Source organism: Drosophila suzukii, chromosome X, assembly GCF_043229965.1.
Source record: "Drosophila suzukii chromosome X, CBGP_Dsuzu_IsoJpt1.0, whole genome shotgun sequence".
Taxonomy (NCBI): domain Eukaryota; kingdom Metazoa; phylum Arthropoda; class Insecta; order Diptera; family Drosophilidae; genus Drosophila; species Drosophila suzukii.
Genome location: NC_092084.1, coordinates 32,320,454 through 32,329,622, shown reverse-complemented (window position 1 = coordinate 32,329,622; position 9,169 = coordinate 32,320,454). Strand labels below are relative to the sequence as shown.

General features: G+C 30.1%; 1 long non-coding RNA gene across 1 annotated transcript; it reads right to left on the bottom strand.

Annotated features, from left to right (window-relative positions):
• Positions 1 to 1,397: 1,397 nt before the first annotated feature.
• LOC136117758 (uncharacterized) lies at positions 1,398 to 3,692 on the bottom strand. Its single transcript, XR_010655300.2, has 3 exons — positions 2,110 to 3,692; positions 1,974 to 2,030; positions 1,398 to 1,908 (listed from the first exon to the last, which is right to left on the bottom strand). It is a non-coding gene; the product is annotated as an uncharacterized lncRNA (long non-coding RNA).
• Positions 3,693 to 9,169: the final 5,477 nt, after the last annotated feature.

Genomic DNA, 9,169 nt, shown 5'->3' with positions numbered 1-9,169 from the left:
AATATCCTTTAAAATTGCACGATAAACATAATGACCTTCCATTTTGTTGTAATAATCAGTTACCAACAAAGTCAGACAAAATAAAAAAATTAATTGCTGATTTAAGGGATAAAGAAAAATATATAATTCATTATAAAAATCTTCAACAGTGTATAGAAAATGCATTAATTCTAACAAAAATTCATAGAGGTCTTCGCTTCTTTCAGAAACCTTGGCTAAAAACATATATTGATTTGAATACATTCCATAGAACTAATGCAAAAAATACATTTGAAAAAGATTTTTTTAAACTTTTAAATAATGCTGTCTACGGTAAAACGATGGAAAATGTCGATAAGCGCGTTAATATTAAATTAATTACTGAATGGGAAAGTGCTTCACCATCCGATTCTTCTGGTCCAAAAAGGCATTGTGGTAGATCTCTTATTTCAAAGTCAAACTTCCATAGTGTCAAACAGTTTTCAGAAAACTTCTTTGCCTTTCAAATGAAAAGATTAAATGTGTTGTACAACAAACCTTTATATTTAGGTTTTGCTGTATTAGATTTATCGAAATGGAAAATGTATGATTTTCATTATAATTATATCAAACCTAAATACAATGAAAATGTTCAATTAAATTATATGGATACAGATTCTTTTATATATACCATTAACACTGAAGATTTTTATAAAGATATTCAGAATGATGTTGAGATGAAGTTTGATACATCAGATTATTCTGATGAATTACTTAATCTCTATAATTTTCCTAAAGCTAATAAAAACAGGTTGGGTTTTTTTAAAGATGAACTCAATGGAAGACCTATGACTGAATTTGTTGGTTTGAGATCAAAAATGTATGCCTTTAAAACATCTAATAGTAATGACAGCTCTGAAAAAACAGTGAAAAAATCAAAGGGTGTTAAAAGAAGTGCAGTAGATCAATTAACTTTTAATAGTTTTAAAAAATGTTTGTTTTCGGAAGAGGAAGTGGTAGGCTCTATGTCAATGATTAGATCTAAAAATCATCTTTTATCAACAATTAAATGTAAAAAAGTAGTTCTCAGTCATAAAGACACAAAGGTTCTTATACAAGACAATAAAATTAATACACTACAATATGGCCATTATAAAATAGATGAAAAAAGATTAGAAAATAAACTTAATGAAATGGATTCAAATATTTATGTTTATGAACAAAGAATAAAAGAAATAGAGAATTGTTCTAATAGAAATAATTATCAAGAGAATGAAATAGAAAAATTTCACAAAAATATATATGAATGTGAATTTGAAATGTTTTGTATAGAATTAGAATTAAGTTTACTAAATGATAAAAAAAATGAATAAATGTACTCTATAATTGTAAATAAGACAGAACAAACAACGCTTTTTTATTTAAAGGGTAAAATGTAAGGTAATGTATAAACCAAATATTACAATTCACAATATTATTATTATAAAATTTTTATTTAACAGAACAAACATCGCTTTTACTTACAGGGTAATGTTAAAATTTATGAGAATTAACAGAACATGAAAATTTGAATTTAACAGAAGAATTACAATATTTTCTTTGAATTACATTCAATTTGTTTACTTTCTTCTATATTTAGTGGTACAGTTTGTTTATAGTTATCTATACCACCCTGTAATCTATATACTTTATTGTCATCATTACTTAAAGGAATTGATTTAATGTATTTATCATTATCTTCATCTAAATTAAACGGTATAGTTTGAACATAGTTATCTATACCACCCTCAACAAGAATAGTTTCATCCTCACTAGATGATCTTGGAATACATGGTTCCGGATTTTCATCATCATAAAGGATTGTATCATGGTCATCATCATCATCATCGTCATCACCATACAAATTATGAGAAAATTTGCCATCCTCTTTTTTATTAATGTTTTGGAGTTCTGAAAATATAAATATTTTACTATATATATATATACAAATATTATTTTACATGTATTTAACCAACCTTTTTGAGCTCCATCCGAAATATTATTTTCAACTTTTTTATTTATGTTTTGGAGTTCTGAAAATATATATATATATATATATATATATATTAGTATATATATATATATATATATATATATATATATTAAACTCACCTTTTTTTAATTTACTCGAATTATTATTTTCATCTTCTATTTTTATATTCTGTAAAAACAAACATATTTCCCTACTCAATCAGATTATGATATAATATCACTATTAGTTATTTTGAAATCGTTAATATCGTTAATTGATATTTTATCTGTGCTAATCTGACTTTCTTTTTTATTTAAATATTCAACCATCATTTGAGCTGCTAAATTTCTCTTTCTTAAATATATCCCATTAATTCTTTCTGCTTCCTCTATTTCAATTTCATGGATTTGTGGACCATCACTAAGATAACCTGTTTCTTCTTCTTCTATCTCTTCTCTTTTACTCTCTTGTTTGGAGAGAAGATCAGCATCTTTTGATATTTTTTCATAGACAATCCTATCTTTTCGTCTCTCTGCATTAATTACTGTTTGGGATAAAACTTCTGCAAATTCAAAACAATTTATTCTTAAAGTTGCTAAGGGGGTATTAGTATTGCGTTTAGATTTTTGGTGGCGGTGGCGATTAGATAAATATTTTAAATTCATACGCTTAGATTTACTTAAACTTCGCCTAGAATGTGTTCTTCTATATATATTATTGTAATGACATTTAACTCCTACTGTAGCAGTTTTGCATTGGATAGTAAAGAATCTGTTTAGACCCCTTCTTCCCAAATCCATATGCCCTCCTATTCTCCTTTCATTTTCAACTAATTTTTGCTTAAAATTCTCAATTATACCTCTCTTTGTGAATTCGATTTGAGAGTTGTGTATGTTTTCAGTGCTTTTTAATTTATGAGTAGTGTTCCTTTTTATTGGAACCCGACTTACACTTTCAAATTCTGTATCACTATCACTGATCCCCAACACTAATTCTTGTGACGTATTACTAAATGTTGGTGCTCGACTTACGTTTTCAAATTCTCTCTCACTATCATTTATACCCATATTAATTTTTTCTGATTTTTCATCTCCTATGGTTTTATTTTCTATGTGATCAACACTTTCATTTTCGCTATTAAAATCAAAAAGATTGGTTGGGGTTGTAGTTGTTGATGTAGCTGTTTTTGTTGTATCTTCTTCCAGAAGTTCTTTTTTGCTGCTGATGTAGTTGTTGTTTCTTCCTTCTCCTCCTCCTCCAGAATTCCCCTTCTCATTGTAGGTGTAGTTGCACTTGTTGTAGTTGAGGTAGATGTAGTTGTAGTAGATGTTGATGTAGATATTTCTTCTTCTTCAACTGTACTTGCACTTGTACTTGTTGTTAAGTCTTTTTCATTAATGCTACCATTAATAGCATTAAATATTTTTGTATCGAGTTCACTTTTTAAGTTTGGTATCTCACTTTCATCACTTGTCTTGTTTATGAGATCCATAAAAACATGACTGCCCTCTAGGATCTCAAATTTTAAGTCAATTTTAATGATTTTTTTTAGTTTTGGAACATTGATAAATAACCCAATCGAATTATTGGAAGTCGATGGGTTTTCAATTAAAGTCATTTCTTTGGGGAGTGGTACCATTTTCACCATCGGATTAAAGAGGGAAAGTATCACAAAAAATATTATAAAAACCGTCATTTTAATTTTGATTTTGTTTTTTTTGAATAATAAATTTGAATGAATAAGCAAACGATTCGAAATTGAGTTGCGTGAACGAATAGATGGAAACTGAACACTTTTTGAAATTCTTCCGCCTTTATACCCTCCAGATTTGTATATATAAATATGTAACGTTCTGTTCAAATTCTTATCTGTACATGCTTTTCTTCACACTTTATAAATAGGAATTGCGTGATTGTGAAGAAACATAATTTATTTCACGCATTGACGTCAATGTCTACATTTTTATTGTTCTTTATAGAATTTCGTTTTTATAAATCCAACTATCTTCTGATTTTGAAAGGCCTACCCAACGCACAAGCACATAATCAAGTTCCACCCAAAATTCTTATCTGTATATACTCTTTTAGTCTAGCCAACGCACAAGCTCATAATCAAGTTCCGTTCCGTTTATAAATAGGAATTGCGTGCTTGTGAAGAAGAACCATAATTTATTTTCACGCATTGACGTCAATGCCTACATTTTAATTGTTCTATGCTTCCACTTGTTCTTTATAGAATTCTTCTGATTTTGAAAAGCCTAGCCAACGCACAAGCACATAATCACCTTTTTGTTTCACAATCTTTTCAACAAGATAAGTATTAGGGAATTTTGTTTTTATACCCGTTACTCGTAGAGTAAAAGGGTATACTAGATTCGTCGGAAAGTATGTAACAGGCAGAAGGAAGCGTTTCCGACCCCATAAAGTATATATATTCTTGATCAGGATCACTAGCCGAGTCGATCTAGCCATGTCCGTCTGTCCGTCTGTCCGTCTGTCCGTCTGACCGTCTGTCCGTCTGTCCGTCTGTCCGTCTGTCCGTCTGTCTGTCCGTCCGGATGAACGCTGAGATCTCGGAAACTATGAGAGCTAGGCTATTGAGATTTGGCGTACAGATTCCTGAGCTTCTTACGCAGCGCAAGTTTGTTTCAGTAGACTGCCACGCCCACTCTAACGCCCACAAACCGCCCAAAACTGTAACTCCTACAGTTTTGATGCTAGATAGAAAATTTTAACTGAAATGTATTGTTCTCATCAATACCTATCGATTGACCTAAAAAAAAGTTTGCCACGCCCACTTAAACGCCCACAAACCGCGAAAACCTGTGACGCCCACAATTTGCATGCTAGATAAAAAATTTTAACTGAAATGTATTGGTGTCGTCAATACCTATCGATTGATCCAAAAATAATTTTGCCACGCCCACTCTAACGCCCATAATGCTTAAATCTGTCTACCGCCGGTAGGTGGCGCATTTTAATTTCGCTTTGCTGCTTGCATATCTCCATTTAGCTGAGTAACGGGTATCTGATAGTCGAGGTACTCGACTGTAGCGTTCTTCCTTGTTTTAATTTCTTGTTTATAGAAACCACCTTGTACTGGATCACCCTTCAAGTCCTCAAGTAAATATGTGGTGGGGGATGTATTTTGTACTTTCCGAATTCGAAAAATTTCCGTTGTCCAGTTTGGGGTATAGCCTTTTTCAAAGACATGTTTATATTTACTTATTCGTACATGATCCCCCTCTTTAAAGTCCCCATTTGTAAATATTTTTAGATGATTGTATGATCTCATCAAAATCTGTTTTTCATTTTTAGCATTGACGTCAATAGGCTTCATTTTAATCGTTCTTTGCTTCCTGTTATTATAATTATTAATCAACTCTTTGTATATTTGAAGCCAAGTATATTTTCCATTAAAACTAAACTCACGCCACATAAGTTCTTTTATTGTTCTATTAAAACGTTCCACAATAGATGCTTTAAGAGTACTAAATGTTGAGTAATGATTAATTTCATATCTTTTCATCAATTCTCTAAATTGTTTATTATAGAATTCATTTCCATTATCTGTTTGTAAATTCTTTGGTACCCCACGACCAGATTTCATTATTTTTTCCATTGCTTTTGTAACTTCATCTGCATTTTTTGATTTTATTGCTTCACCCCATCCATATTTAGAAAATGTATCTATTACTGTTAACAAATACCTATACCCCTTATTTGATGATGCATATGCCCCCATTTCAACCAAATCAGCCTGCCATAAATCATTAATACCCTTTACTATAACTCTACGTCTTGGGAAATTCTTGAATGATGGGCGATGTAACTCATTTACAATATCTCGTTTACTCATAGCTTTATTTTATCTGGTATAAATGGTTTCTTCTCTAAAGATTCAGTTTCACCTTTTAAAACTGAGGTTGGTGCAATTATATAATTGAAAATGTTACTTTCTATTTCATTTATATCCTGCACTACCTTATTAAAAGTTTTCATGAGAAATTCCAATTTTTTAGAAATTTCACTCACTTTTCCCTCAATATTATTGATTCGAGGTCTTAATCTAAAGATTTGTTGTTTCTGCGGTTGCTTAGAAATTTCATTAGATGTATTCTGTACTACTTTACTTATTTCATCATCAATATAAATCTTTGTTGCAATATCATTTTCATGAATGGGGGGTAGGGAATTTTTAAATCGTTTCCTCTGAACATTTAAATGTCCATCATAATCATTAAGTATACTTTGAAATTTTTCTAGACCTTTTGTTATATCTCTTGAGTACTCTTTCTCATTTAAAAAACAACCAAACTTATCAACTGACATTTTAATTATAAAATAAATAATGAAAGAGTGGTATATTTATGTATGATCCACATTAATTGTTAAAACTTCTTCTTCGTTTACACGATGTGCAAATGGACTTTTCCGAAGTATTATTCCATCTATTTGTGTCTGATCAGAACGAATGATTGGTGGAGGTTTTTTTAAATGTTGGTTTATGAATTTGTTAAAATTTTCCAATTTATCAACAAACTCTTTTATTGAATTATGTATATACTCCATTTGAGTTATCATTTTTATTACTTTACTTTCCAGCTCTGATACTCTTTTATTTCGTAGTTGAAATGATTTAGTTATAGTTTCCATTTGATGTGATTTCGCTTCATTAATTTTATCATCAACATACAATTTAATAGCCAAATCATTTCCGTTTATTGGTTTTGAAGAGTTTTTAATTCTTTTTTTCTGAACATTTATGTGACCATCAGTGTCTATATATATACCTGTAAGACTCTCAACTTCTTTTTTGAAAAGCAAGGAAAAATCTCTATCATTTGAAAAGTGACCAAACTTGTCAATAGACATTTTACTATTAAACAAAATGAGAAAATGTTTTCTATTTTATTAATATATTATTTTTGCTTCCCGCAATTCTTCTATTATTGAAAGAATTTCATTAGTATGGTTATTATTACCAGCAGCTCTTGATGCCATTAAGAGTTGCAATCTTTCAACAAGTTCATTAACATTATCCCAATATACATAGTTTGGTGGTATTTTTTGTAGTCTCATATACCCAGAACCAGTATGTTCTTCATTTACTGAAGATGATATTAATGGTTTAATAATTGAAGAATATTTTTTAGAACGATTCCCCTTTACTTGACCATCTGGTTGATAGTTTCTTTTGTGAGCACTTGTTTCAATTAAAATGTTTTTATATGATTCTAAATCGTTCTTAGTATAATCCTTAGGACTATTATGAAAAATTGAAGAGTATAGACCTGGTGATAGAGTCCATAAATTTCCACTTCCTAATTCCATCAAATTTTTTTTAATTTTAAGTGTTGTATTACCCAACATTAAAATATTATTTTCTTCTCTTGGTCCATAACTATTGTCTAAAATCTTTTCTTGCTTTAACTGATTAATGTTGAGATTGTACTTCACCCCGGTTTCTTCATATACACTTTCATTTAAATCATCTGTGTGAGGCTGTTGTGAAACATCGGATTCATCTATAAGAGACTGTTGTGAAACATCAGATTCATCTATAAGAGACTGTCGTGAAAAGGCATCAACATAAGCATCACTCTCACTATCACTTTCGATTACTCTCTCGTGTTCCCTTTTTTCTTTTTTACTTTTAGGTACTCTTATATTCTCATTCTTGAACTTAGTCTTAATATCATGTGTATCATTAATATATTCCTTTTTATTCAATTTTTTATTTTCAGTGAGTAATTCATGTAAAGGTTCTGTAATAGGTTTAAAAGTTTCCTCCAAATTTGATACGTTCTCATTTTTTATTTGTTTCAATTCATTAAATTTTCTTTTTAATGAATTTCTACTTTTCGTCAACTGTTCTAAAAGTTTACGCTTCATTGTTGTCGTTTTCTCTGATACTCATGTGCTACTGGGAAAAATGTACTATAATTTAAATATTTATAACAAAGGGTTTGAGTTTGAGTTTTATAAAACTTTATTTTTATTTTTATTTTTATTTATCAAAATAGATACATTAATAATATTAAAAATGAAAACATTTTAAGCTTTATTTAATTCTAAATAGAGATTGTTATCCTTCTTTTTAATAATACAAAAAAGATTATCTTTTATATAATCAATTGTTGAATCCTCTAAAGTTGAGTATCGTTCCGGCAAGTACAGCATATACTCTTCAAGTTCAAGAGTGAGGGTCATCCCAAAGCTGGTTTTCTTACGTTGAGCACGTCGAATAGGGTAGCACACCTCCGATTCCATCTTCGCCTTTGTTAAGAGAGGTTTTGGTGCGTTACCATTAAACTCCTTGAGTACTTTCATCATTCCCGGATTGACCATTTGTAGTTGTTTCTTCTTGTAGTTGTTTTCGTTGTTTTTGTTGCTTTTACCTGTTTTTGTTGTTGATTTTAGTTGTTATTTTAGCAGTTGTAGCTGTTTTTTGTTGTTTAATTTACCTGTTTTTAGCAGTTGTAGCTGTTTTTGTTGTTAATTTTAGTTGTTTTTTGCAGTTGTAGCTGTTTTTGTTGTTAATTTTAGTTGTTTTTTAGCGGATGTAGCTGTTTTGTTGTTGTTTTCAGCTGTTTTTAGCAGTTGTATCTGTTTTAATTGTTGTTGTTGTCTTACTGTTTTAACTGTTTTTTATGTTGTTCTTATTGTTGTTGATTTTGATGATTGCAAGATTTTTTAGGTTGAAACTTTAGGCTGAGAACGTTTTAGCTTGAAACTTTTAGGTTGAGACTGTTTGCAGGTGGTTTTTAAATGTGTGTTAGAATAACTTTTGATCGAGTTTTTATACCTTGAGGTAAACTAACCCTCCCTGTTCTCTCTCATTCTTGATTTAGCATCGACCAATCATAGCAGTGAATAGCATGTAAATAGGGTGGGTTTCAAGAATCATAGATAAATTACTTGATCATAGTGTAAAAGTTAGGGTGGGATAGAGAGAGTAAGAATTGGAGGGACAGGTGTCCACAGTTGGTACTATTAAAGTCTTGTTTTCTCTCATAGTTATAGTTAATGTTATTCCCCAAGTATTTCACAATTTCTTTTGGGGGTTGTAAATTTCCAAAACTATCAAAGTAATGTATACTTTTTTTATTTTTGTTATAAGCTACCCAATGTGTACCATTTGATGAACTATCATCTAGGTTTATAATTCCTGACTCTTCTCTCCAAGGAGATTTGGGG